At 42.9% G+C, this 25960-nt stretch overlaps 1 long non-coding RNA gene across 1 annotated transcript in view; it reads left to right on the top strand.

Annotated features, from left to right (window-relative positions):
• The window catches only part of LOC130362979 (uncharacterized), a 46672-nt gene extending 21041 nt beyond the window's left edge, over positions 1-25631 (top strand). Inside the window, exons 2-3 of the long non-coding RNA XR_008891669.1 lie at positions 22902-22967; positions 25487-25631. This is a non-coding gene — a long non-coding RNA (uncharacterized LOC130362979). The remainder of the gene's footprint in view (positions 1-22901; positions 22968-25486) is intronic.
• The last annotated feature ends 329 nt before the right edge of the window (positions 25632-25960 follow it).

A 25960-nucleotide genomic window follows, 5' to 3' on the forward strand; every position in this document is an offset into this window, starting at 1 on the left:
ATGTAATAATGGGTATCATTTTAATCGTATTGACCCTCAGAATAAAGAACACACGTCATTTTTACCGTAAATTGTACGACGTGAAAACGAAACCTTCCAAAATTAGCAAAATTGCGTTTTTCTTTTTAATTTCCCCACAAAAATAGTATTTTTGGTTGCACCATACATTTTATGATATAATGAGTGATGTCATTACAAAGGACAACTGGTCGCGCAAAAAACAAGCCCTCATACCAGTCTGTGGATGAAAATATAAAAGAGTTATGATTTTTAGAAGGCGAGGAGGAAAAAATGAAAACGTAAAAATTTAATTGTCTGAGTCCTTAAGGCCAAAATGGGCTGAGTCCTTAAGGGGTTAAACATGCATAAAAAACACATATAGGACAATATAATGAAAAATAAAAATACAATAAAATAAAAGAAGCACCAATTAAATATTCCACCACTGGGCCCTAGTGGTAGATGATATACGGTAGTGATCACTGATTTGTACCGGCAGTGCGATGGTTAATCACATAAATGTCCTGATTAGGAATCCACTAGCTGTATTGGATCCAAATAGAATACAAATAGAATGTAGTTCTTAAGTATGAAATAAAAGTTCTTGAGCCCCCGTGCAGACTCGCTGTTGCTATAATTGAGACAGATATATTAATTCACCAGTGTGGTCCCGTTCTGCGGCAGACCTCGTGGATGTAGTAGGTATTTTAACACTGGGAGGATTGTTTGCGGAGACAGCCGGTGGTGTGCTGTGTTGCTATGAGTACTGATGGCAGATGTCGCATCAGGGCTCCGGCAGGAGCAGGATAATCGTCAGACTGGGGCTCTGGCAGGAGCGAACTGTTCGCAAACCCAATTTGGCTTTGAGCTCCGGCAGATAGAGAATTGAAATTCGCGGTCTCACTTGCAACGGGTGACGTCAGCAGCTGTTAGAATCTTTGAAGATGTCCTGGAGAGCTCGAGTAGTGGTTCCTTGGGAATGCCGTTGGTGCTGTATATATGCTATATCTAGATGCGTTTCAGGGTACTTAAAATATCTATATGACCCCTTCCTCAGTAGACAAACTTGTATAAAGAATATCGCCGCTGCGGCACCCCGCCTTCATTACTGCGCAGAGCGAGTTCGCTCTGTGCGTAATGACGGGCGATACAGGGGCCGGAGCAGCGTGACGTCATGGCTCCGCCCCTCATGACTTCACGGCCCGTCCCCTTAATGCAAGTCTATGGCAGGGGGCGTGATGACCGCCACGCCCCCTTCCATTGACTTGTATTGATGGGGGCAGGCCGTGATGTCATGAGGGGCGGAGCTGTGACGTAACTATGCTCCGGGCCCTGTATTGCCCGTCATTACGTGCAGAGCGATCTCGCTCTGCGTAGTAAATATAGCGGGGTGCTGCAGCAGCGATCCCCGGGGTCCCCAGCAGCGGGACCCCAGCGATCTGACATTTTATCCCCTATCCTTTGGATAGGGGATAAGATGTCTAGGGGCGGAGTACCCCTTTTATGAAATGGACTAAAAAGGAGATGGATTTCCCAACATGCAGAGTAATATATAAGACCTGTATTGATCTATATGTGCAACAAAATTTATAAGACACAATTCACACTAATATAGCGGCTGAAGAAAAAATTACCGGCTTTGCGGAGCATATAAATATTCTGCACAAAAGGAGGTAATTGTAACAATGAAACACCAATAATATACAAATATAGAGTGAACTATAATTGCAGTAGACCTAAATGTAGCGAAATAATCGTCAGCCTCAGTTCACACTGATATGAAATATAGCAACTCAAACATAAGACATCCAATCACAGTATTCTACAATAGACTCTATATGTGTAATAGGAATAATAATATTGTATATTGATAAAATATACAAACAGAAATAAATAAAAATAAGGATAAAAATGAAAATAAATATGAAATAAAAATAGAAACATAAAAATAAATAAAATAAAATACCGTAGATAAAAATAAAGTTGAAAATAAAATAAAAGTAAAAAATAATAAATAAATAATAAAAGTAAACATAAAAATAAATTTAAATACAAATAAATATAAATAATACAAAAAATAAATATAAATATAAATAATAATAAATATAAATAAAAATGAAAATAATAATACGTGGAAATGAAGTAAAATAAAACAAAATGAAGTAAAGAGGTGAAATACAATAAAATAAAAAATGTATATGAAAATAAAATAAAAATAAACATAATAATATTAATGATGATAAATAATTATATAAATAAGAATAAGAGTAATGAATGGATGTAAAATAAAAATGTACCGTAATTATGGGTAAAACTGCTAATGCGGATAAAGTAAAATACCATAAAAGATTTAACAAAAGAAAAAGAAAAATACTGACAGAAGATGTCTAGGGGCCTACTATCAGTATTCTATCAGTATTCTGTCAGTATTTTTCTTTTTCTTTTTGTTAAATCTTTTATGGTATTTTACTTTATCCGCATTAGCAGTTTTAACCATAATTACATTTTTATTTTACATTCATTCTTTACTTTTATTTATATTATTATTTATCATCATTATTATTATTATTATGTTTATTTATTTTTATTTTTATTTTATTTTCATATTTATTTAAAATTTAATTTTTATTTCACTTCTTTACTTCATTTTATTTTACTTCATTTCCACATATTATTATTTTTATTTATTTATTTTTATTTATATTTGTTATTATTATTTATATTTATTATTTATATTTATTTTTATTTATATTTATTTTTATGTTTACTTTTATTATTTATTTATTATTATTTTTTATCTTTATTTTATTTTCATTTATATTTTTATCTATTTTATTTCATTTCTTTTTCTTTTTATTTATTTTTATTCTTATTTCATATTTATTTTTATCTTTATTTTCATTTATTTCTGTTTGTATATTTTATCAATATACAATATTATTATTCCTATTACACATATAGAGTCTATTGTAGAATACTGTGATTGGATGTCTTATGTTTGAGTTGCTATATTTCATATCAGTGTGAACTGAGGCTGACGATTATTTCGCTACATTTAGGTTTACTGCAATTATAGTTCACTCTATATTTGTATATTATTGATGTTTCATTGTTACAATTACCTCCTTTTGTGCAGTATATTTATATGCTGCGCAAAGCCGGTATTTTTTTCTTCAGCCGTTATATTAGTTTGAATTGTGTCTTATAAATTTTGTTGCACACATAGATCAATCCAGGTCTTATATATTACCCTGCATGTTGGGAAATCCATCTCCTTTTTAGTCCATTTCATAGGTTCCAAATTAAGCCTACTGACAAACAAATGTGGACCGGCTATTTAAGGGAGAACGTATCCAGCTATTCTTTATACAAGTTTATCTACTGAGGAAGGGGTCAAGCACCCTGAAACGCGTCTAGATATAACATATAAACAGCACCAACGGCATTCCCGTGGAACCATTACTCGAGCTAACCAGGACTCATCCATCTTCAAAGCTTCTAACAGCTGTTGACGTCACCCGCTGCAAGTGAGACCTCAAATTTCAGTTCTCTATCTGCCAGAGCTTCAGCCAGATTGGGTTTGCGAACAGTGCGCTCCTGCCAGAGCCCCAGTCCGACGATTATCCTGCTCCTGCCGGAGACCTGATGCGATATCTGCCGTCGGTACTCATAGCAACACAGCACACCACCGGCTGTCTCCGCAAACAATCCTCCCAGTGTTAAAATACCTACAACATCCACGAGGTCTGCCGCAGAACTGAACCGCACTGGTGAATTAATATATCAGTCTCAATTATAGCAACAGCGAGTCTAGACGGGGGCTCAAGAACTTTTATTTCATACTTAAGAACTACATTCTATTTGTATTCAATTTGGATCCAATACAACTAGTGGATTCCTAATCAGGACATTTATGTGATTAACCATCGCACTGCCGGTACAAATCAGTGATCACTACCGTATATCATCTACCACTAGGGCCCAGTGGTGGAATATTTAATTGGTGCTTCTTTTATTTTATTGTATTTTTATTTTTCATTTTATTGTCGTATATGTGTTTTTAATGCCTGCTTAAAAATATTTTTATGTTGCAATAAAATTCAGCATTTTTTCTAACCATTCTGTCTTCAATCACTATGCACCATTTGATATGGTGAGATCTTTGAGGTGTGGTTAATATTTACATTATTTATTTCCCTTTCTGGCCAGTTTAACCACTTAACCTTGGATCTTTAGTGTTGAGCTGCACACACGACTTTGTTTCTCTATTTTTATATCTCATATAGGTCTGTAGGTAATAAAATGACCCCTGCCACATATCCCTAAGTCAACACTTGATGACTGTTACCTCCCTGTTTTCAATAAAATGAAATCGTTATAGAAGGTCCTTAAGGGGTTAATGATATGCAAATGATAAAAAAAATTGAAACAAAATATTGAAAACACTTAATTTATCCAGTAGAAGCGCTATGTGTAGAAAAACACACCCTTTTACATCTTGGCATGCTATCAGTGAGGATATTAACCCCTTAATGACCATTAAGCCCATTTTCACCTTAAGGACCAGGCCAATTTTATTTTTGCGTTTTAGTTTTTTCCTCCTCGCCTTCTAAAATCCATAACTCTTTTATATTTCCATCTACAGACCCATATAAGGGCTTGTTTTTTGCGTGACCAAATGTACTTTGCAATGAAACCTCTCATTTTACCATAAAATGTACGGCAAACCCCCCGCAAAAAATTTTTAGGGAGGAAATTTTTATGAAAACCAAAATTTTGCACATTTTGGAGGGGTTCGTTTTCACACTGTACAATTTACGGTAAAAATGACATGTGTTCTTTATTCTGTGGGTCAATACGATTAAAATGATACCAATGGCTAGATACTTTTATATTTTTGTACCGCTTTAAAAAAAATCTAAAACTTTTTGTGCAAAATCAGTAATCTAAAATTGCTCTATTTTGACCACCTATAAATTTTTCATTTTTCCATATATAGGGCAGTATGAGGGCTCATTTTTTGCGCCTTCATCTGTACTTTTTTTTTGATACCACATTTGCATATATAAAACTTGTAGATAATTTTTTATTAATTTTTTTAAATAAAATGTGACAAAAGCAGCATTTTTGGACTTTTTTTATTTCTTACGTTTACGCCATTCAACGTATGGGATCATTAACATAATATTTTGATAGTTCGGACATGTACGCACGCGGTGATACCAAATATGTTTATTTAAACATATATATTTTATGCTTTTTGGGGGTAAAATGGGAAAAACTGACAATTTTCATATTTATTGGGGGAGGGGATTTTTCACTTTTTTTTTTTTTTTTTTACTTTTACATTTTTCAACTTTTTTTTTTACACTTTTTATGTCCCCATAGGGGACTATCTATAGCAATCCTTTGATTGCTAATACTGTGCAGTGCTATGTATAGAACACAGCACTGCTCGATCGCAGACCAGAGCAGAAGACCCCGGTAGATGGCCGGAGCCAGGTGAGGGGACCTCCGGCCGCCATGCTGGATGATCGGATCGCCGCGGCAGCGCTACGGGCGATCCGATCATCCAATCCAAGTACCGCAATGCCGCTGATGCCGTGATCTGTATTGATCACTGCATCTGAGGGGTTAATGGCGGACATCCGCGCGATCGTGGATGTCGGCCATTACAGGCAGGTCCCCGGCTGCTGCGCGAAGTCCCGCCAAGCCAGGACGTACATTTACGTCCGTGGTCGTGAAGGGGTTACTGGTTTTCTAACAAATATTCTGCCATGCTGAATGCACTTAGGCACACAAATCATCAAGATCCTCTGCTTGCAGCTCCCTTCGCGATTGCCAACCAATGATGTCTCATGGAGGCTGATCTCAGCAAGAGCAACATGCAGCCTGAGACACTTTGGAGAAACGGTCGTACCACTGGTTTCATGACCAAATCAATGTAACGCTAAGCTGTTATTGTACCTGGAATAAAGACTAAAGGGGTGGAGCTAACATATATTATGTCCCCCCCACACCATAATCCCGGGAGTAGGACTGGTGTGAGGTTCCCTTGAGAAGGCCTCTTCATGGTGTTGTCCACGTGGTCTCCTGTAGATCTTTTATTTAAATGGGTACTCAAATTTTTGCTTTTGCACTCTTTATGGTAAATAAAAAATCTTTCTAATGTATTTTGTTTAAAAAAAAATTAAGTTTCTATGTTTTATTGTGTTTAAAAAACTGCCACTAGGTGTCCTCCTACTTGTCCAGAGAACATTTCCCCCCATCTTTTACACAGACTTTGGACTCCAGCTGGCATGGCAGAAGTCCAAAATCAGGAAATAGTGTGTGCGGCCTTATCCAATCATGGCTCATTTCACACACTAAACTGCTCTGGGCTGTGTGTAGCAGAGTGAGGGAGGAAGTTCTCCCCTGTATGGCTTCAGATGATGTAACGCCTACTGGGTAATGTCCATTCCCAGTCTGTGAATCTGATTGAGACTGAGCAGAAATAATATCAAGGTAGAAAACTAAAAAATAATAAAAAATAAAGGCAGGGGTTGGTTTATCATGATGGGGGCAGTGAACTGGGAGGATTATAAAATGTATCAAGATCATGAGAGGTACCCTTTAAAAAGAGAAAACATTACAATAATAATAAACAACAACACAATAACAATAATACAAACAACATACACCTGTACAATATATACAAAAGTGAGTCCATATTAGTCCATAAATGTCCATCAAAGTATTTTCTGGTCCAGCCTCATTCTCACCAAACACACACCACTTCAATAACCATAGAACTTTGTATTGCAGCACAGGTGTGGTAAGCTATTGAAGGCACAGCCGGACTTGCTACACTCAGAGACAGGAACAGATCTCTCTTAAAGGGGTACTCCGGTGAAAACCTTTTTTCTTTTAAACCAACTGGTGGCAGAAAGTTAAACATATTTGTAAATTACTTCTATCAAAAAATATTAATCCTTCCAGTACTTATTAGCTGCTGAATGCTTCAGAGGAAATTCCTTTCTTTTTGGGACACTGATGACATCACGAGCACAGTTCTCTCTGCTGACATCTCTGTCCATTTTAGCAACCATGCATAGCAGATGCATGCTAAGGGCAGCATGGTGGCTCAGTGGTTAGCACGGCTGCCTTGCAGTGCTGGGGACTTGGGTCCAAATCCCACTAAGGACAACAATAAATAAAGTGTTATTATTATTATTATTATAATAACGTCAGCAGAGAGAACTGTGCTCGTGATGTCATCAGAGAGCATTCCAAAAAATAAAAGAATTTCCTCTGTAGTATTCAGCAGCTAATAAGTACAGGAAGGATTAAGATTTTTTAATAGAAGTAATTTACAAATTTAACTTTCTGCCACCAGTTGATTTAAAAGAAAAAAGGTTTTCACCGGAGTACCCCTTTAACTGGGCACATGTGGTAATAGTGACCAGTGAGGCAGCGGCTTAAATAGTTCACAATGGGAAATGACAGCAGGTTTTCTGGATTTTAGCAAGGAATTGGCCCATTAAACTGAGCCCTGCCTGTTTAATAAGCTAGAAGAGGGCAGGGAATAGCTCCACAGAGACGTTGCGGCCCTATGGCACAGCAGACCCTAGGCCACTACTTGCACAGCTCATAAAGCAGGGGCACAGACACGACTTTTACTGTAATCTTTACACCACTGCTGCAGATAAACTTTAAGTCAGTCAATTCTCCTTTAGGGTGTGGCCACACATAAATGGTTCAGATTAGCCATAGTGGAAATCAGATGTGTATTATTCTTACCCTCTTAAGGACTTAGGGCGTACCTGTACGCTCTAAGCCCGATCCCGGTGTGAAAAACGGGGTCACGCCGTGACCCCGCATCACACCGTGTCAGTCCCGGCTGCTAATCATAGCCGGGACCATGGGCTAACAGCGCGCAGGATCGATCGTTGTGCCGCGCGCTGTTAACCCTTCTGACGCGCGATCAAAGTTGACCGCCGCGTCTGAAAACGAAAGTAAACGGTTCCCGGCAGCTCAGTCGGGCTGATCGGGACATCGCGATAAAATCGCAATGTTCCGATCAGCTGGGACGCAGGCGGAGGTCTCCTTACCTCTCTCCGCGGCGTCCGATCGTCGATTGATTGCTCCAAGCCTGAGCTACAGGCTTGAGCAATCAAGTCCCTATCTGACTGATCCGTGCAAAGCTATGGCTTTGCAGGGATCAGCTTAGGAGATCAGTGTGTGCAGTGTTATAGCTCCCTATGGGAGCTATAACACTGGGAAAAAAAAGTGAAAAAAAAAAGTTAACAAAGGTCGTTTAACCCCTTCCCTATTAAAAGTTTGAATCACCCCCCTTTTCCCATAAAAAAAACCTGTGTAAATAAAAATAAAAATAAACATATGTGGTATCGCCGCGTGCAAAAATGTCCAAACTATAAAAATATATCGTTAATTAAATTGCACGGTCAATGACATGCGCGCAAAAAAATTCCAAAGTCCAAAATAGTGTATTTTTGGTCACTTTTTATATCATGAACAAAATGAATAAAAAGCGATCAAAAAGTCCGATCAATATAAAAATGGTACCGATAAAAACTTCAGAACACGGCGCAAAAAATGAGTCCTAATACCGGCCTGTATTATTTTCTCTCTTCACATACACCAAAAAGCTATACCAGGTCTGGTGTAGTGTAGTTTTAGAGACTTTTCAGTGGCTTTGCGGCTTTTTTGCGCCTTTTTACAAAAAGGCGCAGTTCATAAATCCCTTCTATATCATATGTATTGCCAAAATCAGTGGATTGCAACTGAAAATCAGTGGATTGCAACTGAAAATCAGTGGATTGCAACTCAAAATCAGCAGAAATGTGTAAACATAAAGGTGCAAAAAAAAGGCGCAAAAAAACCCTGCTTGCGCCTTTTTATGCCTTTTGTAGACACAAAAAATAGTCTAAAGACAATGATAAATGTCGGCCTCTATCATTCCAGGTACCAGCCTCTATATATGAAGAATCGGAGATAGCAGTGTGAATTAATCCTAATATAGAGATAGTACCAATCTCCATTTTACTCTCTTTGGTGCAGCTGGTCCATTGGTCCGCAAGGTTTTTTCCCCCCCTACGGATACCTATTTATTGGACTACGTCCACATAGAAGCCTCCGAGAATTACACCAGGACAGATGTAAACTAAAAAAAACAAAACCCTTCCCTAATATTACTTATACTTCACCTTGATGCTTTACATACAGGTATGCTACATTTAATGTATCACATTGTAATATAGACATACCCATCCAGTGAATATATATAGATATATATATATATATATATATATATATATATATATATATATATATATATATATACACACACACACACACACTGTATTTTTCACCGTATAAGACGCACTTTTTTTTCTTGGGGGGGGAAAAGTTGGTGCGTCATACGGCGAATACACACCTATCGGGTCGGTCCCTGCGGCCATCAACGGCCGGGACCCGCGGCTAATACAGGACATCACCGATGCGGTGATGCCCTGTATTAACCCTTCAGACGCGGCGATCAAAGCTGACCACCGCGTCTGAAGCGACACTAAAGTGACACTAACCCGGCTGCTCAGTCGGGCTGTTCGGGACCGTCGCGGTGAAATCGCGGCGTCCCGTACAGCTTACAGGACACCGGGAGGGAACTTAAGTGCCTCCTCGGTGTCTGCTCCGGGCCGGAATCCCCTGCATGGCCGGCGCTCTCCTTCGACGTCATCACGTTGTCGTGCACGCCGTCCCGTCATCCAATAGGAGCGGCGTGCATAGCGATGTGATGACGGCGACGTGATGACAGCGACGGAGAGTGTGGATCCCAGGGAAGAAGACGTCTGGAGCATCGGGGACGCGGCGACAGCGATGGAGCAACTTCCAGGGTCTACCTCCTATACCAGTGGTCTTCAACCTGCGGACCTCCAGATGTTGCAAAACTACAACTCCCAGCAACATCTGGAGGTCCGCAGGTTGAAGATCACTGTTGGGTGCAGAATCTTTTTTTTCTAGATTTTGCACCTTTAAAATTGGGTGCGTCTTGTAGGGCAAAAAATACAGTGTGTGTGTGTGTATATATATATATATATATATATATATATATATATATATATATATTTATATTTTATGAAATATGTAACAAGTTTGTATGTGACACAGTCCATACTATTAGTACAGCAGCGGTTTGGGTTACTACTTAAACTTTCCAGATCCTTTATCAGCACTAGTGTTATATACATTTGTTACTTTTAGTAACATATATGAAAACTCCATGTACAGTCTCTTTTTGCCAGTCTGTCATAAAAAAAGCAGAAACTGTACAGTAGTTATAGGTGATGGGCAACATAACATTTTTCATGTTAACTAGATTTTATACATTTCCTGTTGTATTCTGAAACATGTCCAGCAGATGGCTCCATTTTACAAAAATTCTTCCCATAAACTTGCAATCTATATACTAGCAGTAAAAACAGCTAATACATCTTTATTTAAAATACTATGATCAGCCATAGCATAAAAAATTGTACAGCTTTAATGACGCCATAAGGTAATTCTATTTACGAATGGTGTGGTAGGCGAAGGATGGAGTAATGTGGACTAGTGTACTAAGGATACTTGGCTGGCTAGTTGTCAGTTCGTGACGCCAGAAATGTGGTATAAATAGGTGTAAGTGGTGATGTTGGTGGTGGCAGTCCTGCTGACAATCTCATTTACCACCACTACAAATGAAGCTGTCATTGGTATCCAAATCCTGTGGAAAAAATCCTTAAATGCAAAGATTTTGAATAACCATTAAATAAGTTTACTAAACAAGTTACAGGACCAAAATTCATAGGTAACAGTTCAGATATCAGAGAATAGATTGCAGTAATCTCATTACACAGGTACAGGTGAACTTGGTGAGCAGCCACAGCAGTCTAGTAGAGACTGATTTAAAGGGGTATTCCAGGATTTTTTTTATTTGACTACGCTACAGGGGCTGTAAAGTTAGTGTCTTTACCAGTGTGTGACGGTTTTCTCACAATTCTTCTGTGATTTTCACCCCAATATTTATTTTTAACAGCATACAAAATGACTGTTGTCTCAGATTTTTCCCAGGTTGCAATGCGGCCGAGACATCACTAGTAAGGTGATGATGGGCAGCCTGTCTGCTTCAATGGGTGGAGCAATCGCTTGGTGGGAGAGAGATCAATCGACAACTAATTGTATATTTGCAACAGCTGTAGGCACCCTGATTGAATAATACAGGTATTTTGAATGGATGCAGATCATTTATGTTTCAATGGGTGGTGTGGCTGATGTGTGGGAGTGAAGAAAATGGAGTTATGGGATTTGTAGGCAAAGAAGGAAACTCAAACAGGAAATACCAATACACAAAAAGCTAGCCACAGGGTTATGGTAATCTCACAACATAGCCATTAAGCTCCAAGACAAGCGCAGATCCTTCCTAAGCATGTCCATTACTGCCTGCAAGGTACGTAGTAAAATCACCTTATGGTGGAAAACCACTTTAACTTTGGCACTATGTTTCCATTGCTCGGCTTTTGGGCTCAGAGGCTTACAGAGTGTGGTATGGGGTTTGATGCAAAGGGCAGGTGGAATTACCCTAGGGGCAGATGACATTAACCCCTTGTATTCGTGACACGAGGGCGTGGTTTGTCCTCAAGGTATACCGCTGGATCCTGGGCTAGGCACGGGGCAATAATGACTCGACGCCAAGTTACGGACAACGGTAGCTTTACTGAGGTTAGACAGGTGGAAAAGTTTATACAGTCCAGCCAGGGCCCACGGAGGTGACCAGTGCCTCAGAGACCTTAAGGACTTGCTGGGACTTGTAGTAGATGGGGTCAATTTAATGCAGGCCACGTTGACTTGACAAATGATGACTGTGACTAACTTGACTTGTGACTGATGACTGACAAGATTTTGACTGTGGATTGCTTATAAATAGTGGCTACAGACTGGACTTGAGGCTTCCTATGACTTTGGGCACACACTTAGGCACAACTTGACTGGACCTCAGCAGGAAGAGAGAGAGCTAGCTCCTCCCAGGGCTTATATGGGGAGGACTAGCAGGGAGCCCATTGGCCAACTTTGGGTCATCTGGTCACTGATACTTCCTAGGTAACAATCACATGACAACTCACATGACAATCTTCTTAAAGTTATAACACCTCTTTACATATTTTAGAATACAACAATTGGTGAAACATATGTACATGGGAACAAGTGAAAGGGAGGCCCAGGGGACACTGCAGGAGGCTGTCTGACAGGGCAGCATGGTTACAGGGTAACACCTCCCATACTGGGCCACCACAAGAGTTTCTGTCCTGGCTTGTCCCTACTTTCTTCACTCTGGGGGGTACTAGGCTGTAGACAAATTAGTTGGGCATGGCAGACACAAGCTGGGTTCTTAGTTGACAGGGTCCCATTAGTCGTGCATACTGCCAAGGTCTTCACAGGAGAAGTCCGTGGAAGCTTGAAAGGTTCTCTCCCTCACCTACGTTTCCTTGGGCGAAGCCACAATGCCACTTGCTTGAGGGCATCTGGCATAGGGGCCCCAGATGCGAGTCTGTCATGGGGATAGATGTGACCATGAGGATTCCCACACCTAGATCCAAGTGCTAGTGGGCTCTTGCCCTAAAACACCACTTAAACGGTGACTTCACCTTGGCACCACAATCCGCTAGAAAGAACTGCAACTAGCTTTGGACGATGCTTGGGTCTACCTCATTGAATGAATGGGGGCAGGACATTGCTGTGGGAGCAGTTTCCTCACCTCTGGCCAAGGCAAAGCTAAACTAACTATTGTGGTCTCCTCCCTGTCCCAGGGCACTAGGGTAGAGGCAGATTTGACTTAAAGGGGTACTCCACTGGAAATAAAAAATGTTTTTATATCAACTGGTGCCAGAAAGTTAAACAGATTTGTAAATTACTTCTATTAAAAAATCGTAATCTTTACAGTATTTATCAGCTGCTGTATGCTACATAGGAAGTTCTTTTTATTTATTTATTTTTTTCATTTCCTTTCTGTCTGACCACAGTGCTCTCTGCTGACACCTCTGTCCATTTTAGGAGTATTAGCAAATCCTCACAGAAAACCTATCCTGCCCTGGACAGTTCCTGACATGGCAAAATTGTCAGCAGAGAGTGCTCAGAAAGAAAGGAAGAAAGAAAGGAAATTCAAAAAGAAAAGAACTTCCTCTGGATTATACAACAGCTGATAAGTACTGGAAGAATTAAGATTTTTAAATAAAAGTAATTTACAAATCTGTTAAACTTTCTGGCACCAGTTGATTTAAAAAAATGTTTTCCAGTGGAGTATCCCTTAACCTGATTGGGTGAGGACTGTTCTTATGGTTCTTATCTGCCGAAGTATTACTTTACTAAGAGAGTAGTGGATGTGTGGAATAGCCTTCCTGCAGAAGTGGTAGCTGCAAATACAGTGATGGAGTTTAAGCATGCATAGGATAAGCTTAAGGCTATCCTTCATATAAGATAGGGCCAGGGACTATTGACTGGATTCAGATTATTGGGTAGACTAGATGGGCCAAATGGTTCTTATCTGCCGACAGGGCCGCCATCAGGGGGGTACAACCCATACACCTGTATGGGGCCCAGAGCCTCAGGAGGCCCGGACGTCCCTGGACCTTTTTTTTTTTTTACTGGATTTTCACTTGTACCCCCCTGATGGCGGCCCTTCTTGTCAGTGAGTGACTGCAACTGTCATTCACTGACCGCTGGGTGCCCGCAAGGACTATGACCGGACCTCATAGCCCGGGGGCCCCGCACATTTCTATTAAATTACCTATTTCTAGGGTGCGGGCCCCTTAAGAATTATGGCAGGGCCGGACAGGCAAAGGGCTGATTGGAGTAGAGACGTCACGTTCCAATCACCTGACCTGTCCCTGCCTACGTCCCTGCACCATCTCCTTCATCCTCCCGTGCAGTGCAGTGAAAGGAGCAGCAGAAGCCTCACGTGGTTTAAACCAATCCCCGGCAGGGTAGGTGAACTTGTGCTGGAAGGGGGGGGGGGGGGGGTATGTTATGGGAATGATAAGAGGTGATGAGTGGTGCAGGAGGGGGGGGGGGGAGGTGATGAGTGGTGCAGGGGGTGTAAGGAGAGGTGGTGGTGGGGGGGTTATGGAGGTGATGAGTGGTGCAGGGGGGTTAATGAGAGGTGGTGGGGGTTATGGAGGTGATGAGTGGTGCAGGGGGGTTAATGAGAGGTGGTGGGGGGTTATAGAGGTGATGAGTGGTGCAGGGGGGGGGTTATGAGAGGTGGTGGGGGGTTATGGAGGTGATGAGTGGTGCAGGGGGGGGGTGATGAGAAGTGCAGAGGGTTATGGGGGTGATAAAAGGTGCAGGGGGTTGATGAGAGGTGCAGAGGGTTATGGGGGTGATGAGAGGTGCAGGGGGGTTATGTGGGTGATGAGAGGTTTGGCAGGGCATTATGGGGGTGATAAGGAATGATGAGGACACAGAGGATAAGAGGGGGTATATATGTATATATGATGTGTACGCATGTATGGCACTATTATATTCAGGGTACAGTGTGTGGCAGTATTATATTCAGGGACACAGTTTGTGGCAGTATTATATTCAGGGGTACAGTGTGTGCCAGTATTATATTCAGGGTACACACACCTATGTACACTCTTCACCCCTCTGTCACCCATGTAAACCCATCTATCACCCATGTACATTCCTTACACCCCTCTGCTACCCATGTACACTTCTCTACACCCCTCCACCACCCATGTACACTCATCTACACCCCTCTGTCACCTATGTACACCCCTCTGTCACCTATGTACACCCCTCTGTCACCAATGTACACCCCTCTGTCACCCCTGCACATCCCTCGATCACCCCCTAAGCCCCTTGTCACCCATGTACACTCTTCTACACCCCTCTGTCACTCATGTACACCCCTCTTTCACCCCCTACGCCCCCTGTCACCCATGTGCACTCTTCTACACCCATCTGTCACCTATGTACACCCCTGTCATACCCTACACCCCTCAATTACCCATGTACACCCCTCTGTCACCCATGTACACTCCTCTACACACCTGTCACCCATGTATACCCCTCTACACCCCTGTTTCCCACGTACACTCCTCTAAACTCCTGTCACCCATGTAGACTCCTCTACACCTCCAACACCCCTCTGTCACTCATATACACCACTCTTTCACCCCCTTCGCCCCCCTGTCACCCATGTACACTCTTCTACACCCCTCTGTCACCCATGTACACCCATCTGTCACCCATGTGCACTCTTCTATACCCCTCTGTCACCCATATATAACCCATGTACACTCCTCTACACCTCTCTGTCACCCATGTACACCCATGTCACCCATGTACACCCCTCTGTAACCCATGGACACCCGTCTATCACCCATGTACACTCTTCTATACACCTGTCACCCATGTACATCCCACTACACCCCTCTGTTTTCCATGTACACTCCTCTACACCCCCAACACCCCTCTGTCACCCATTTACACCCCCTCTTTCACCCCCTACAGCCCCTTGTCACCCATGTACACTCTTCTACACCCATCTGTCACCTATGTACACACATCTATCACCCATGTACTCTCCTCTACACCCCTTTGCCACCCATGTACATTCCTCTACAACCCTCTGTCACCCATGTACACCCCTGTCATACCCTACACCACTCTATTACCCATGTACACTCCTCTACACACCTGTCACCCATGTACACTCCTCTAAACTCCTGTCACCCATGTAGACTCCTCTATACCTTCAACATCCCACTGTCACTCATGTACACCACTCTTTCACCCCCTTCGCCCCCTGTCACCCATGTACACTCTTCTACACCCCTCTGTCACCCATATATCACCCATTTGCACTCCTCTACACCCCTCTGTCACCCATGTACACTCTTCTGCACCCCTCTGTCACCCATGTACACCCATATATCACCCATGTACACTCTTCTACACACCTGTCACCCATGTACACCCCTCTACACCCTTCTGTTTTCCATGTACACTCCTCTACACTCCTGTCACCCATGTACACTCCTCTACACCCCCAACACCCCTCAGTCACCCATGTACACCACACCCCTCTTTCACCCCCTACGCCCCCTGTCACCCATGTACACTCTTCTACACCCATCTGTCACCTATGTACACCCATCTATCACCCATGTGCTCTCCTCTACACCCCTTTGCCATCCATGTACACTCCTCTATAACCCTCTGTCACCCATGTACACCCCTGTCATACCCTACACCCCTCTGTTACCCATGTACACTCCTCTACACACCTGTCACCCATGTACACTCCTCTAAACTCCTGTCACCCATGTAGACTCCTCTACACCTCCAACATCCCACTGTCACTCATGTACACCTCTCTTTCACCCCCTTCGCCCCCTGTCACCCATGTACACTCTTCTACACCCCTCTGTCACCCATATATCACCCTTTTACACTCCTCTACACCTCTGTCACCCATGTACACTCTTCTACCCCCCTCTGTTACCCATGTACACCCATCTATCACCCATGTACACTCTTCTACACACCTGTCACCCATGTACACCCCTCTGTTTTCCATGTACACTCCTCTCCACTCCTGTCACCCATGTACACTCCAGTCCTCTACACTCCCAACACACCCATCTATCACCCATGTACAGGGCCGTTTGAAGGAATTTGGGGGCCCCAAGCAAAATGGACATGGAGGCCCCCCCCCCCCCCCCCCCCTGATGTTCACGCACGTCACGCTCTAGGGCCGGCGTCAGGATGTAGTATCGCCGGCCCTTGAATGCTGGGAGCACGACGTGAGCGAACGTCGATACAAGACCCGCACATTAGGTGCAGCACAGTTCCCCCCACATTAGGTGCAGCAGAGTTCCCCCCACATTAGGTGCAGCAGAGTTTCCCCCACATTAGGTGCAGCAGAGTTCTCCCCACATTAGGCTAGCAGTGTTCCCCCACATTAGGTGCAGTATAGTTCCCCCACATTAGGTGCAGTATAGTTCCCCCACATTAGGTGCAGTATAGTCCCCCACATTATGTGCAGTATAACTCCCCACATTAGGTGCAGTATAGCTCCCCAAATTAGGTGCAGTATAGTCCCCCACATTAGGTGCAGTATAGTTCCCCCACATTAGGCAGTATAGTTCCCCACATTAGGTTCTGTACAGTTCCCCTACATTAGGCCTTTAGTTCCCCCTACATTAGGTGCAGTATAGTCCCCCTACATTAGGTGCAGTATAGTCCCCCTACATTAGGTGCAGTATAGTTCTCCACATTAGGTGCAGTATAGTTCTCCACATTAGGTGCAGTATAGTTCTCCACATTAGGTGCAGTATAGTTCTCCACATTAGGTGCAGTATAGTTCTCCACATTAGGTGCAGTATAGTTCTCCCCACATTAGGTGCAGTATAGTTCTCCACATTAGGTGCAGTATAGTTCTCCACATTAGGTGCAGTATAGTTCTCCACATTAAGTTGGCAGTATAGTGTTCTCCACATTAGGTTGGCAGTATAGTGTTCTCCACATTAGGTTGGCAGTATAGTTCCCCACATTAGGTGCAGTATAGTTCTCCCCACATTAGGCTATAGTTCCCCCACATTAGGTGCAGTATAGTCCCCCCACATTAGGTGCAGTATAGTTCTCCCTACATTAGGCTATAATCCCCCCACATTAGGTGCAGTATAGTTCCCCCCACATTAGGTGCAGTATAGTTCCCCCCACATTAGGTGCAGTATAGTTCCCCCAACATTAGGTGCAGTATAGTTCCCCCCACATTAGGTGCAGTATAGTTCCCCCACATTAGGTGCAGTATAGTTCTCCCCACATTAGGCTATAGTTCCCCCACATTAGGTGCAGTATAGTCCCCCCACATTAGGTGTAGTATGTTCCCCCACAGACATACAGCCTCCAGCCATACAGTGCCTGTTTACTGCCCTACTTCAGTGCTCCGACCACTGCTCCTCTGGCCCGGCCACCATAGCAGTAGGTCCAGGGACTGGAGGAGCGATGGTCGGAGCACTGAAGCTGATGTGCCGCTGGTCACTTACCATGCTGGCCAGCGCATGTCCTGTACACTACTCCGCTCCTCTGCGTTACTTTCCAATGGGCGCACGCACGGGACGGGGCAATTGCCCCGTTTCCCCCCCTGGATCCGCCACTGCATGCATTATATATACACACAATACACATTACATACTGTATATGCATGCTTCATACACACACAACATACTGTACACATTACATACTGTACATGCATGCTTCATACACACACATACTGTACACATTACATAATGTACATGCATGCTTCATACACACACAGATACTGTACACAGTACATACTGTACATGCATGCTTCATACACACCACATACTGTACACATTACATACTGTACATGCATCATACACACACACACACACACTGTACACATTACATACTGTACATGCATCATACACACACACTGTACACATTTCATACTGTACATGCATCATACACACACACTGTACACATTACATACTGTAAATGCATTATATATACACACACACTGTACACATTACATACTGTAAATGCATTATATATACACACACACTGTACACATTACATACTGTACATGCATCATACACACACAGATACTGTACACATTACATACTATATGCATGCTTCATACACACATACTGTACACATTACATACTGTGCATGCATGCTTCATACACACACATACTGTACACATTACATACTGTACATGCATGCTTCATACACAAATACTGTACACATTACATACTGTACATTCATGCTTCATACACACAACATACTGTACAAATTACATACTGTACATGCATGCTTCATACACACACACATACTGTACACATTACATACTGTACATGCATCATACACACAACACACTACACATTACATACTGTACATGCATTATATACACACACACTGTACACATTACATACTGTACATGCATCATACACACACATACTGTACACATTACATACTGTACATGCATCATACACACACAACACACTGTACACATTATATACTGTACATGCATGCTTCATGCATGGCAAGCACTGGCTGTGCTCGGGGCCCCCGAGCCAGCTCAGGGCCCCAAACAATTGCATGGTTTGCCTGCCCTGTAGCGACGGGCCTGCCCATGTACTCTCCTCTACACCCCTTTGCCACCCATGTACACTCTTCTACACCCCTCTGTCACCCATGTACACCCCTCTGTTACCCATGCACACCCCTCTGTCACCCATATACACTCCTCTACACACCTGTCACCCATGTACACCCCTGTACACCCCTCTGTTTCCCACGTACACTCCTCTAAACTCCTGTCACCCATGTAGACTCCTCTACACCTCTAACACCCATCTGTCACTCATGTACACCACTCTTTCGCCCCCTTCGCCCCCCTGTCACCCATGTACACTCTTTTACATCCCTCTGTCACCCATGTACACCCATATATCACCTATGTACACTCTTCTATACCCCTCTGTCACCCATATATAACCCATATACATTCCTCTACACCTCTCTGTCACCCATGTACACCCATGTCACCCATGTACACTCTTCTACACCCCTCTGTAACCCATGGACACCCATCTATCACCCATGTACACTCTTCTACACACCTGTCACCCATGTACACCCCTCTACACCCCTCTGTTTTCCATGTACACTCCGCTACACTCCTGTCACCCATGTACACCCCTCTTTCACCCCCTACGCCCCCTGTCACCCATGTACACTCTTCTATACCCATCTATCAACCATGCACTCTCCTCTACACCCATTTGCCACCCATGTACACTCCTCTATAACCCTCTGTCACCCATGTACACCCCTCTGTTACCCATGTACACTCCTCTACACACCTGTCACCCATGTACACTCCTCTAAACTCCTGTCACCCATGTAGACTCCTCTACACCTCCAACATCCCACTGTCACTCATGTACACCACTCTTTCACCCCCTTCGCCCCCTGTCACCCATGTACACTCTTCTACACCCCTCTTTCACCCATATATCACCCATTTACACTCCTCTACACCCCTCTGTCACCCATGTACACTCTTCTGCACCCCTCTGTCACCCATGTACACCCATCTATCACCCATGTACACTCTTCTACACACCTGTCACCCATGTACACCCCTCTACACCCCTGTTTTCCATGTACACTCCTCTACACTCCTGTCACCCATGTACACTCCTCTACACCCCTCTGTCACCCATGTACACCCCTCTTTCACCCCCTATGCCCCCTGTCACCCATGTACACTCTTCTACACCCATCTGTCACCTATGTACACCCATCTATCACCCATGTACACTCCTTTACACCCCTTTGCCACCCATGTACACTCCTCTACAACCATCTGTCACACATGTACACTCCTGTCATACCCTACACCCCTCTGTTACCCATGTACACCCCTCTGTCACCAATGCACACTCCTCTACACACCTATCACCCATGTACACTCCTCTAAACTCCTGTCACCCATGTAGACTCCTCCACACCCCCAACTCCCCTCTGTCACCCATGTACACCCCTCTTTCACCCCCTACACCCCCTGTCACCCATGTACACTCTTCTACCCCCCTGTCACCCATGTGCACCCCTCTACACCCCTCTGTTTCCCATGTACACTCCTCTACACCTCCAACACCCCTCTGTCACCCATGTACACCCCTCTTTCACCCCCTACGCCCCCCTGTCTCCCATGTACACTCCTCTACACCCCTCTGCCACCCATGTACACTCCTCTACACCCCTCTATCACCCATGTACACCCCTGTCACACCCTACACCCCTCTGTTACCCATGTACACCCCTCTGTCACCCATGTACACTCCTCTACACACCTATCACCCATGTACACCCCTCTGTCACCCATGTACACTCCTCTACACACCTCTCACCCATGTACACCCCTCTACACCCCTCTGTTACCCATGTACACTCCTGTCACCCATGTAAACTCCTCTACACTCCAACACCCCTCTGTCACCCATGTACACCCATCTATCAGCCATGTACACTCCTCTACACCCCTCTGTCACCCATGTACACTCCTGTACACCCCTCTTTCACCCCCTATGCCCCCTGTCACCCATGTACACTCTTCTACAACCATCTGCCACCTATGCACACCCATCAATCACCGATGTACACTCCTGTACACCCCTCTTCCACCTATGTACACTTCCCTAAATCCCTCTGTCATCCATGTACACCCCTCTGTCACCCATGTACACTCCTCTACACACCTGTCAACCGTGTACACCCCTCTTCACCCCTCTTTCCCATGTACACCCCTCTATACTCCTGTCACCCATGTACACTCCTCTACATCCCCAACATCCCTCTGTCACCCATGTGCACTCCTCTTTCACCCCCTACGCCTCCTGTCACCCATGTACACTCTTCTACACCCCTCTGTCACCCATGTACACTCTTCTACACCCCTCTGCCACCCATGTACACTCTTCTAAACCCCTCTTTCACCCATGTACACCCCTGTCACACCTTACACGCCTCTATTACCCATGTACACCCTCTGTCACCCATGTACACTCCTCTACACACCTGTCACCCATGCGCACCCCTCTACACCCCTCTGTTACCCATGTACACTCCTCTACACCCCTCTGTTACCCATGTACACTCCTCTACACTCCTGTCACCCATGTACACTCCTCTACATCCCCAAAACCCCTCTGTCAACCATATACATCCTTGTATCACCCCCTACACCCCCTGTCACCCATGTACACTATTCACCCCTCTGTCACCCATGTACACCCATCTATCACGCATGTACACTCCTCTACACCCCTCTGCCACCCATGTACACTCTTCTACACCCCACTGTCACCCATGTACACCCTTCCATCACCCCCTACGTCCCCTGTCACCCTTCTAAACTCTTCTACAACCATCTGTCAGCCATGTACACCCATCTGCCACCCATGAACACTCCTCTACACCCCTCTGCCACCCATGTACACTCCGTTACACCCCTCTGGCATCCATGTACACTTCTCTACACCCCCAACACCCCTCTGCCCCATGTACACTCCTCTGTCACCCATGTAAATCCCTCTGTCACCCACTATGCCCCCGTCACCGATGTACACTCTTCTACAACCATCTGTCACCTATGTACATTCCTGTCACACCCTACACCCCTCTGTTACCCATGTACACTCTTCTACACACCTGTCACCCATGTACACCCCTTTGTTACCCTTATACACTCCTCTACACTCCTGTCAACCATGTACACTGCTGTACACCCCCAACACCCCTCTGTCACCCATGTACACCTATCAGCACCTACGCCCCCTATGCTGATAGTATGGCATAGGGGATGCTCAATGATGGTCTTGCATGCCAGGTCTTCAGGCATGCAAGACCATCATTGAGCATGCCCTATGCTATACTATCAGCCCAGCACTGTTTCATCAGGGTGGTGTCTTCTGAGAATGCATAGTACTTTTGTTTAGTACCTCCTGAGGAACCCCACTTTTGCATCTGTTTGTGGAGGGAAACACGTAGGGGTTAAAGCTTTTTAGTATATATGTATGCACTTAGATTTTAGTATCACTGTGTTTTGGGGTGGACTATTATGTTATTATTTTGGTCATTTGACTATTACGTTATGACAATGCATCATCATAGGGTGTAGGCATATCCCATAAACCATGCTTTAGTCTAGAATTGAGGGAGTGGATTGTCGACGGTTGAAGTGGGGGCACCTCCTCCATTGATGGGTAGGGAAAGGTCCCTCTATAGGAGAATCAGTGAGGCTATTTACATCCTGAACAATTTCTTCCTAGTGACTACAGTTGACACCTACCTGTAGAAGAGCACCTCCTACCACCCCCTGATTCTGACTTCTACATGTAAGTCCGTTATTTTATGACATATGAACAAATGTTGTATATATTTTTTTACATGACCATTGTATGATCATTTCTGTATATACGCTATTATATGACCTCTGTTTTTTGCTCCTACATCACTGGCATGCTCTTTGAGTTGTTCTATGTTATAGAGACTTTTATATGCCTATGCACACATTGGCCCTGATTTACTAAGAGTGGAGTGTTTTTTCTGGAGTGATTTCAATATCACTCGCCTTTTTTTTCAGGCTTATTTCCTATTCTGTCACACATGTCGGTTATTTTTTTGTTGCGCTTTTTTTTGTGTCGCACTAGTCAATTGTGTCGCACAAACTCCGAGCTAAAGAAATTAGTTGTATGAGTCAAAATGGTTTAGACTTGTTTGTTTAAAATGTTTCCATGAATCAAAAGTATTCATGTGTTATAATTTTTCAAACATTACAACAATTATCCTTGTTTATTAGCTTGGGTGTTAAATTGATTTAAACCTAATATTGAAAATGTGTTAAAAAGAAAAAATATATAAACATTAACTATCACAAAAGCATTCAATATTTTATTCATAAAAGTGTTGAACTGTACAAAATGTTTTCAGGTTATAAAACAAGTTACTTTCACAAAGAACACAATGGCCCATGTTAGAAATCATAAAATCTTTGGAATTTCACTTGGTTATTGTATGAGGCAAACTTATACTTTTTCTCGAATGATTGTTTTTTTTTGTCGGTAAAATGCCCATTTTTGCATAAAACACGCCCATTTCAGAGTGAAAAAAAAACACTCCGAGTGTTTTCTAAAATGTTGGCTGTGTGACTAAAATGTGGTCGCATAATTAATCACACAGACGTTGCGACTAAAATTTTGGTGCAATAACCGAGAAAAAGAGTCGGTTGGACTTTAATAAATTATTGCCATTAAATGCATTGATGTGAATGCACATATACCTGTAACTAATAAGTTGGGTGATTATATGTTTTTTGTCCAATCTTGGTAGATATATTTTAATAAGAACAATTAAAAGTTACATTTTTAAAGGATTTCTGTTGTATTATAGTAAAATAACCTGTCCTTGAATCCGATTGACTATAGAGAAATTAGTAAGCTTTGGGGAGCATGTGAGAAATAACTGTCCTCGGAATAAACATTCTTCTAGCAGTTATTGTAAGTGTATGTCCAGTGTTAGACTAGACAGTCTATCATTGCAGCAGATTTGTCAAACAACCTAAACCACTTAGATCAGTTTGGTTCACTCTTAGGCTAGGTCGGTTTCCACACAGTTTTTCTGGTGTTTTTTTTGAGCCAAAGTCCGAAGTATATTGAAAAGGAAGTGGAAATATAAAGGAAGGAGGTATACTTCCTTCTGAAACCACTTCTGACTTCGGCTCAAAAACTGTCATGTCAGTTTTCCACAAAAAAAAAAAAACAAACAAAAAAAAACAGAAAAAAAACCTGTGAGGAAACCTAACCTTACACTGTTTAGTCTATGTATACAGTGTCTAAGAATTAGACATAAGTAAGTACCCCGTTCACATATTTGTAAATATTTTATTCTATCTTTCTATGTGACAACACTGAAGAAATGTCACTCTGTTACAAGTAGTGAGTGCACAGTCTGTATTGCAGGGTTTAATGTTGTGTCCCCTTAAAATAACTCAACATACAGCCATTAATGTCTAAACCTTGGCAACAAAAGTGGTAATGTATAGATGGCTGTATTCTGTATACTGTGGCCAGAGAAGTCCACTTACCCACCTTGTTCCTATTCTGGATCTGGTCTGGTGTAGCCCTGCCTCTAGTGTTGATGTCACTAGAGGCGAAGCTACAAACAGGAACAAGGGTTAGCAAGTGAGGCTGTTTTCAGGGAGAATGCCTATGATGTACTAAGCCATTTTTTGTGTTTTTCTTTCCTTCTCGTTTCAGATACCTTTCAGATATTATATGGTGAATTACGCTGGATTGTGTGGACTATGCCGATGACCAGTGTTTTTTTCTCCAATAAAATGTTTCTATTTTATTTTTTTACATGTAGTATTTTTTTAATTTACTTTACAGGCTTAGTAGTAGAATATGTCTCGTAGACAGAGACAATTACTAAGCCAGGGCTCATGCTAAAAAAGGGGGAACCCCACATGTTTATTTTTAATTTAACTATTTAAGAAAGCGCTTTCATGTGCAGGATTCCAAGTAATCCTACAGGAAGGAGGGGGAAGAGATGTGCTTTATTGTGACCAACATGCAATGTGTTTCGCTGTGCATGCGCAGCTTCATGCCTGATGAAGCTGCACATGCGCAGCGAAACGCGTTGCATGTTGGTCACAATAAAGATCTTCTCTTGAAGTATCCGTGGATCACTTTGACTTGTTCCGGACAGTGCTGGACTATCCTGTCTTCCTCTGAAGTCTTTTGATTTGAGCTTTACAGGCAGTTTATTCCATCTCAGGGCTTGAATTTTACTCTTATATGCATTGTCAGCTGTGAGATCTTATATAATCATATTCAATCATCTTAATTTACCACAGGTGACTCCAATCAAGATGTAGAAACATCTCAAAGACGATCAAGAGAAATGGGAGGCCTCTAGATCTAATTTTAGTTGTCATAGCAAAGGCCTGAATACTTATATTTATGAAAAAAAAATAAGTTTTTCTTTTTTAATAAACTTGGAAAAATATGAAACAAAATTCTGTTTCCACTTTGACATTATGGGGTATTAAGGGCAGAATTATGGGGAGGTATTTTTTTTTATTTGTTTTATTTTAGCTCAAGGCCACAACATAACTGAATGTGAAAAAGTAAAAAAGACGAAAAACTTTCCGAATGCATTTTATATGCCTCAAACAAGCCTGTGCTTTTTCTTATGAGTGCCATAGAACAGGTTTCCTTGTAGGAGTCTGTGCACCTTTATTACTGCTAGGACTGCCCATACCAGCTACAGGGAAGGATACTATCAGCTTTCATCCTGGGAACATTGCCAGTAATAATGAAAACCAGGA

Source organism: Hyla sarda, chromosome 1 (assembly GCF_029499605.1).
Source record: "Hyla sarda isolate aHylSar1 chromosome 1, aHylSar1.hap1, whole genome shotgun sequence".
NCBI classification, from domain to species: domain Eukaryota; kingdom Metazoa; phylum Chordata; class Amphibia; order Anura; family Hylidae; genus Hyla; species Hyla sarda.